Consider the following 9,428-nt stretch of genomic DNA (forward strand, 5'->3'; position numbering starts at 1 on the left):
TCATGAGGTTTGTCTTTTTTGAAGGAATGTGGATAAAAAGGAATTCACATCTCTGAAAGACTGAAAAAGCTGGGCTTTTTTCCTTCTCCAATGCTCATGCTGGAAAGTCACTTAACCTTTCTGAGTATCCATTTCCTTGTTCATTAAAGGGAGGATAATAATATTTTTCACACCTTAGTCATGGGGTGACTGAGGGCAAGGACTCTGATTTATGACCTGACAGCACCAAGGAGTAGGAGAAAATCCATAAATATTTATGCAAAAAAAGGATAAATTATGTAATGAATATTAAAGTGTTGAGGCAAGACAACAGATCCCAGGAAACAACATCATAAAAAATAAAATCATCTCATATTTGTGCCATTCTGTTTTGGAACCCCAGCCACAAAGAAGGAAGCAGATTTTGCTCATGCTTTTGTGCTCACTGCGACATAGCTGATTCTGGGATAGGGACGGGGTACTGCTGATGAAATGGCAAGACACTTTATTCCTTTAGCTCTGAGTGTCTTGGGAGTGTCTACAGAGCTTGGTTGTTTATGTAGAGGATTCTGGATTGCACCCTGCTTGCCAGAGGCTTCTGTGTCAACAGCCAGAATTGATGTGTGTCTAATTTTAACTCAAGTGGAGCAGACATTTATTTTGGGAAGACAGGATCCTTTGGAGAATGGCTGCAATTGCCTGTGGTCTGGGTCAGAGCTAAATTTCTTGATCATCTTCCTTAGCTGGTGAGGAAGATTTTATTTAATTTTTACCTGGCCATGATATGCTCTACTACTCTAACTTTCTAAAGGGCCATTATAATTTATTTTTGACTCCCCAAGATGCCTTATCTGTTTCACACTTCCTGGAGTCTACCTGGTTTAGCCTTCATATATGAACGAACAAATGTTCAAGCAGTAAACTTTGATGACATTTTGGGGACCACATTCCCCTCACCTTCCAGAGTACAGCAACTGTGATGAGGGGAAGGATCCCTGGACCAAGAGTTAGATAAACTGGGGATCCACTGACATATCCTCCACTTTTTCACACCATAGCTTGAGTCACCTCAGGCACGAGACCTGCTAAGAGTCTCTATTTATTCTTTTATAAAATGTATATTTAAATAAAGTAATATTCCTTTTCTCCTGGAGTTTATGTCATTCATCTTACAAAACTTTTAGGACATATGTATGTTATTCTTGGAATCTCTAAGGCCTCGATTCCACAATCATTTTTTATATCTCTTTATACTGCCTTAAAGATGGAATTGGGCATGGAAAAGTGGAAGTTATAAAGGAAATTCCCAAGAATGCCTTCAAGAAAAGGCTGCTTCTACTTGGAAGCCAGTGGTATCAGTAAAGACTCAAAGTAGGGCATTGGCAGGGAACTGGTGGCATCTTACTCCTAGTGGGATAAGTGCAAATTGGTGTTTTCTCAAGACCACGTGACCAAGTGATTTTCTCAAGGTTAAGCGCTATCGTGGGGGTACTTACAGGTCATCAGACAACTTCATTCTGAGAAGCATTTCATTCAAGTTAAGGAATGTCTATTGGAGGCTTCTCTATATTCCTGAGCATATATGCTGCTGGAATAACTATAAGAATGGTCTTGTCTTCAGGAGCTCACAGTTTACTGTGGGTATAGACACAAGAAATATAGACACAAGAAATCATCAGAGAATAGTGATACACAGTGTATATAAAATGTAAGTGGAATGAAACCCAAGTAGAGTGCCAGAAAGAGCAATGGAAGGTCTTAAATGTCAGCTCAGGTTCCACTAGTTCTGTAACTTAAAAAAATCATTTTGTTTTTCTGGACCTCATTATTTCATCTTTTAAATGAGGGGTGGTATAGTGTAGTAGTTAAGTGTGGTCCAGGATCCAGACAGAATTTGAGTCTCTTTCAGAGACTAGCCTGTAGGCCTTTGGTGAATTAGAAAAAAAGACATCGTTTCCTCCAGGAAATGCTCACTGTTGGCTTGTTGAGCTGAGAATGGGTTAAATATCAAGCTCCAAATGACCCCTTGCTGTGCACTTCGGTATGTTGCACATGGCAGAGCTAAGTCTATCCTATCTCTGATACATACTTGCTCTCTGATCTTTAGCAACTTACTTAGCATCCCTAAGCTTCAGCTTTCTTAGCTGTAAAGTGGGAATAATAATATCTACTTAGTAGCATTGTTTTGAGGATTAAGTGCAATAACAGATGCAAAGTGCTAGGTGTACACTAAGCATTCAGTGTAGGTTATCAGTAAGATCATCAAAATAATTTTGAAAATGCCAAGAGGTATTTAACAAACACTGAATTTTTGAAAGCCAAGAAGGGGGAGTGGGTTACCATGAGCTAGAGATGGCTTTGTGAAGAGAGTGACCATAAGTGGCCCTTAAGGAACAGCTAGAGTTTAGGTGAGCACCTATACAGGAAAATATATTCTGGGTAGAGGGAATTTCATCGAGTCCAGGGTAAGTGTAACATGTGAGAGAGCAAGTGAGCAAATTCATTTTTTTGGAACAGAAACTTCATGTTGTAAGAGCCAAGACGAGGGCCTAAGTATTCTGATGCTTCAGGGGATATTTAGGTATGAAAAAGGAGTGTAATATGGGTACTGATTTCTACAGAGATTCTGCAGGTGTTAGGGGTTACCGTTTTGTCTCCACATTGTAGAGAAGTGAAACATCCAAACTACCCCTTAAGTCTTCAGGCTAACATCTGTGTTCTTCCAGGAAGGAAATGTCGCCTCGAATGTAAATGTGCTCTGATTTCATGATGAGATGACTGATGTCACTCTATTCTTATCCTTTTGTAGGGAGTCTGCCTTTTCCTCTCTGGCAGCTTTTAGGAATTTCTTTTCCCTTGATGTTTTAATTTTACAGCTTTGTGTCCAAGTATGTCGTAGTTTGTAATTCTCCTCAGGTTTTCAGATTCTTACAACCCAAGGACTCATGTCCTTTTTTTCCCCTTCGGTTGGGGATAGTTTCAGGCATTATGTCTTTAAATATTGCCTATTCTCCATTTTTTTTTCTAATTGCTACTTCTGGAACTCAGTTAGATGCACTTGGAATTCCTGGATCAAGTTTCCATCCCACTTAATATTAGTCTCTTATTTTCTATCTATCTCCTTGTCTTCTGTGTGAATTTGGCTTAATATTTAGCTTACTGGTTTGTCCTTCAGCTGTGTGTATTGTTTTCTTTTAGGACTTTTATCGTGTCACGTCTTTTTTTTTTTTTTTAAACATCTTTTTTGGAGTATAATTGCTTTACAATGGTGTGTTAGTTTCTGCTTTATAACAAAGTGAATCAACTATACATATACATATGTTCCCATATCTCCTCCTTCTTGCGTCTCCCTCCCACCCTCCCTATCCCACCCCTCTAGGTGGTCACAAAGCACGGAGCTGCTCTCCCTATGCTATGTGGCTGCTTCCCACTAGCTATCTATTTTACATTTGGTAGTGTATATATGTCCATGCCACTTTGGCTGCGTTGGGTCTTCAATGCTGTGTGTGGACTTTCTCTAGTTGCTGCGAGTGGGGGCTGAACTTTGTTGTTGTGCACGGGCTTCTCATTGCGGTGGCTTTTCTTGTTGTGGAGCATGAGCTCTAGGCATGTGGGCTTCAGTAGTTGTGGTGCGCAGGTTCAGTAGTTGTGGCTCATGGGCTCTAGAGCGCAGGCTCAGTAGTTGTGGCATGTGAGCTTAGTTGCTCTGTGGCATGTGGGATCTTCCCGGACCAGGGCTTGAACCGATGTCCCCTGCATTGGCAGGAGGATTCTTAACCACTGCACCACCAGAGAAGTCCCTGTGTGTTTTTTTTAATCATTATATTTTTCATCTTGATAACCCGGGTTCTTTGTCTTAGTTGCCTACTCTTGTTTCATAGCTCTTTTTTAGGGAATGTGATTTTTTCCTTTATCTCCCTGAGAATAGTTAAGTGTACTATATTAAGAGCTTTTGAGATTACTCAGTTATTGCTCTTCCCTTTCATAGCATTAGCTTTCCTCAGGTTATTGGTGGTTGCTGGCCAAATGCTTGTCTTCAAGAAAAATTTTCCACATGACTTTCCCACACAGCTTTTTATTACCTGTGAGAGCCTCCTTGTGGGCAGAGCAGCAGGTGTGTGCCCTCGTTGGCACCATGGTGTTGGCTTCTCCTGTCAGTCTATCTTTCTCTTTTAGAGATGTTTTCCTTGTTTTTGACTACGGCTTTGTAGTCATTGATTTCTTTTGTATGTGTGTGATGGTTTGGTACAAGATGTGAAAACTTCAGAAAGTGTCCAGTCCCCTTTCTTAAAATCAGAAATTTTGGATTTTAAAATTCTTAGAAATACCTGTTTCTAAGATCTCCTGTAAGTCTAAAATTCTATAGTTCTTTAAGTTCCCTTAGGCATAAAACTACACACTGAAATGAAATTTCAGGGTTTAAAATCTTTTGCTTGTTTTTTATTTCTTAAAAAGGTCAAATCAGTATTTGCCAAGCAAAATGGAATCTGTACTAAAATATTACAAAACATTGAGTTTTTGTTTGTGTTTAGCTTTCCTTGCTGTTTATTTCCAAACAAAACTGAAGCCATGTTTAATTTTTCCATATGATCTAGAACCACACTCTCCAATATGATAGCCACTAACTACAAGTAGCTATTTAAATTTAATGCAATTAAAATGAAATAAAATTAAAAATTCAGTTTGTCAGTAGCATTAGCCACATTTCAAGTGCTCATATGTGAATAGTGATTACCATATCCAGCACAAATATGGAACATTTTCATCATCACACATATTTCTGTTAGCATACTGATTTAGATTATTGAGATTCCAGGGATATAAACAGTATTTGCCCTTATAAAATATATGTATTTATGCTTGTGTGAGCATGTGATTTCTTATATAATTCTGAGTTTCTTTAGTGAACAATATTGAACATGACTATCATATTTAGATCCTTTAGTTAAAATCTTAACAATATAAATAGGCCATCTGAGTTCTTCACTGGTAGAATTCCAACTGGAGTGGCTACTGCTCCCTGTGCTTGTACCATCCTGTCCTGATAGATCGGGAACCAAGATTGATCAGAGTAATGGAATTGACCTACATGTCCCACCTTTTGGAAGTAGAAGCAACAATTACCTCTCTCATCCATTTTCATCTCCATAAGAAAACCACTTCCATAAAGATAATGTATTAGTTTTCTAGGCCTGCCATAACAAAATGCCAGAGTGATGACCTAAACACAGAAATGTATTTTCTCACAGTTCTAGAAGCTAAAAGTCCAAGATCAAGGTGCTGGCAGGGTTGATTTTTCTCTCAGGGCTCTCTCCTTGGTTTGTAGATGGCTGCCCTGTAGATGTCTCCTCAAAGGGTCTTTTCTTTATGTGCATGCATCCCTGGCATCTCTTTCATGTATCTAAATTTCCACTTCTCATAAAGACACCAGTCATTTTGGATTAGGGCCCACCCTAATGGTCTCATTTTAACTTAATCACCTGTTTAAAGGCCCCATCTCCAAATATAGTCACATGCCAAAGTATTTGGGTTTAGGGCTTCGACATATGAATTTTGGGGGAACATGGTTTGGTCCATAACAGATAATATCTATAGGACTGGAAAAAAAATTATTGTCAACTCCTGTTGTACTAAAAGGCTAGGAGTTCTCCTGGTAAATTTAATTCTTTGTATATTGGAGGGCAAGTAGAAAGGTCCAGTGGTTTCACCATGTTAATGTCCTTGTAATTGAAGTGTGTTGTGTATCAGTACTTGCTTTTCCCCACTAATGAGGAGGTTTCAGGGCCTGGGAGTAAATATTCCTTCTAAAAACATAGAGAAGATTAGAGAGTCATCTTGGGATTGTCATTCAACTTTTTAAAATCTGTGTTCTCCGTTATAAAATGGAAATAATCATAATTGTCTTATAATGCTGTTTTCAAAGTTAATGCCTGTGAAACTACCTAGCACAAATCCTATCTCACAGTCCATGCTCTACAAATATCTGTTGGAAAAAGAGGAGACTGAAGCTTGGTGGTGATCCCTGCACAAAATTCATGGGTTAGCTGAGTAAGGGTGTAGGGAATCACCTAATCTGAAAAAAACTACTATTCCTGATAGTCTTCCTTTGGGAAAGTCCCTGTGTTCTGTGTCCATTTGGGAGCTCCCTGGAGGAGTTTTTGCTCCATTACATGTCTTCCTGATTAATTACATCCCTCCGAGAAATAACTAAGAAAAGAACATAAATACTTTTGAATTGGAAGGAAACATAATCCAGCCTTCTACCCAGAGGAGGTATCCTTTCTCCTGCACCTTAAGCTTCCCTTGGGTGTTCCTCAGTGTACCAAGTTTACTATCTGACAAGACACATCTTTCCCTTCTAGGGCCTAATTGTTAAGAATTCCTACCATATACTGAGAAAAATATCTTCTTGCCTATCACTTCTAACCCTGGAAGCAATTGCAACATCTCCCAGTCCAGTCTTCAAAACACTCTGAGGAGGGCTTCTCTGGTGGTGCAGTGGTTGAGAGTCCGCCTGCCGATGCAGGGGACACAGGTTCGTGCCCCAGTCCGGGAAGATCCCATATGCCGCAGAGCAGCTGGGCCCGTGGGCCATGGCTGCTGAGCCTGCGCGTCTGGAGCCTGTGCTCCGCAATGGGAGATGCCACAACAGTGAGATGCCTGCATACCACAACAAAACAAAACAAAACAAAACAAACAAACAAACAAACAAAACACTCTGAGGGAGTTCCCTGGTGGCCTAAAGGTTAGGATTCTGGGCTTTCATTGTCGTGGCCCAGGTTCAATTCCTGGTCAGGGAACTGAGATCCTACAAGCTACGTGGTATGGTCCAAAAACAAACAAAAAACCCAACACTCTGAAAGCCAAATTTATAGGCTAGAAAGAGAACAAACTCACTGATTTAATGACAGCATTCATGTTCCAGGCAGCAATTTAAAAATGTTGCTCAGAGGACAATCCCTGCAGTTCAAATTTGCCCGTTGTGCATTGAGTCATTAAAGGTGTGTGGGTGATGCCAACCTCATGGAAAGTTGGCTGAATGATTAATGGCCTTGGCTTCTGATTTTAAAGGTTCCCATTAATTACAAGGGTTTGAGACTTTTTCATGAAGACTCTGTTATGGCTTCTTCTGCCACCTCCTCATTTTCTCGTAAAGTGAATGAGTGTTTTTAATTTTAGAGTGTGGAAACCATTTCTTGTCATTTCTTTTTGGAACTTTCTGGACAAAATCACCCTAAAAACACATTTTTTTAATCCTATAATATCTGAGCAGCTCTAGAACAAGAAGAAAACTGGTAAAAATGCCAACAAATGTACTCCTGAAGTTTTATCTTGTGGAGTTATTACCTTTATTGTGGGGAATTTCAAGGAGAGTATTTATAGAGATCTTAACAAAACAAGGATGTCAGTGTCATTGGAATCATTAAAATGTGGAAGAAGCTTGTATTTTTCATCACTGCCTCCTTACCAGGGATGGATAAATGGTTATGTTAGATGAGAGTACGGTGGAGTAGAACTAGCCCCAAAATATGGGTCAGGGAACCTGGGTTCAAATCTTGGCTGTGAAATAAACTGGTATGTTGCACATAAGTTTTGTTGGCTTCAGTTTTCTCATCAAAGTAATAAATGTGAAATATAGATAAGGTTATGTGAAAAACATAGAAAAATCTATATAAATATTAGTCAAATTTTTATTTAACACACACTCACCTCTTGTCCTACAACACTTTATGACTCCCAGAATTTTAGCCATACTGTGCAAAATTGAGGTTATGCTCTCTGATAACCTCTCAAGGTCATCAGCAAACTGACCAACAGGGTTGGAAAGTAGCATAGTGTTGTGGAAAGGATTTGGAGTCATATGTTCCTGGGTTCAAATTCTAGCTTAACTTACCCACATAATCTTAAGTTACTTTACTCCCTTGATTTAATATCTAAAATGGTAGTAATGTAATTTACTTCATAAGATTATTGTAAGGATAGAAAATATAATGTGTATAAAGTGACTCCATAGGGTCTGCCACCTAGCAGGTACTTATTAAATATCATGAATACGTAAACACCTCTACTCCCTCCTACCTTCCCTCCCTTCTTTCCTTTCTTCATTCCATTAAAAATCACTCACTCTCTGACCAGCCAAGATGGAACATGCGATAGAGAATGGAAGAGGTGGAGGGAGGAGTAGATTTGGCTGGATCCAGGGCAGGAAAACAATCTACCTTGATCTTGTCCCTCTGTTAAGGGATAAGAATCTTGTGAGGAATTATTCTCTCCTTTCATTCCAGACCCCTGATGGGTCCTCCCTACAACATAGAGGAGGAGTAGAAGAAAGATCAAGGAAAGATCCTTGGTCTTAAAACTCTCTACCATTGCTCTCTTACAGTATCTCCTTTCTCAGTCCAGGACAGCAGGCTGAAAATAAATGCATAAGCTCTCTGAGCTACTTGGAGAAGTGCCCCAAAGTTGCATTTTTGACTTATACTTCACACAGCAAATGAGAGACCTTCAGATTTTGCTTGCATGTAACCATACTGAGTCGCAAAATGAATCTACTTGGAACGTCTTCACAGTAATATTTCCCCAGCATGAGGAGGTTATAAATACTCAGGGTCACGCCTGCTAATCTAACAAGCCAAGTTGAAGTTGATCCTGGTTACAGTTGATCTCAGGACTCCCTGGAATGGACAGGGTGAGGCCCTGATTAGGCATGCACCTGGGAAGTTCAGGTCAGACCAGAAGCAGCCCAAGGTAATGTGAAGAGCTCTGCATGATAAATTCAGGACACAGATGCTAGTCCAGACTCCACCATGACTTGTCTGGGACCTCAGGCAGATCCTTGGAGCTTTTAAGGACTTGATTCCTCATCTTTAAAATGTGGATAATTATCCTTATACCTCTTTGACTCACAATGATATGATGAAGATTAATGCACATTACAGGTGATTATAGGTGTATGTCTTATATAAAACCAAAATGCTATCATTATCTTTAGTAATAGTCCTCTGAAGTCTTGCCATAACTGTCCTGGGGCTCTAATCTATGGGACCACTTTATAATGAGGTCTTTTGGGAATTCCAGTAACAAAATGTCCTTGGATGCCATTCAAATTGGACTAGAATCATAGTGTTAGAGAGTATTAGAGCTGGAAGGGATCATAATACTTCTAGTCCAACCCTCTCGTTTTACAGATGAAGAAGAAAAAGAGTCCTAGATAAAGGGGGCTTCATTGGTGGCACAGTGGTTGAGAGTCCGCCTGCCGATGCAGGGGACGCGGGTTCGTGCCCCGGTCTGGGAAGATCCCACATGCCGCGGAGCGGCTGGGCCCGTGAGCCACGGCCGCTGAGCCTGCGCGTCCGGAGCCTGCGCTCCGCATCGGGAGAGGCCACAACAGTGAGAGGCCCGTGTACCGCAAAAAAAAAAAAAAAAAAAAAAAAAAAAAAAAAAAAAAA

This window comes from Aethalodelphis obliquidens, unplaced genomic scaffold, assembly GCF_003676395.1.
Source record: "Aethalodelphis obliquidens isolate GAN/ISIS:26980383/991018 unplaced genomic scaffold, ASM367639v1 scaffold19, whole genome shotgun sequence".
NCBI classification, from domain to species: Eukaryota; Metazoa; Chordata; class Mammalia; order Artiodactyla; family Delphinidae; genus Aethalodelphis; species Aethalodelphis obliquidens.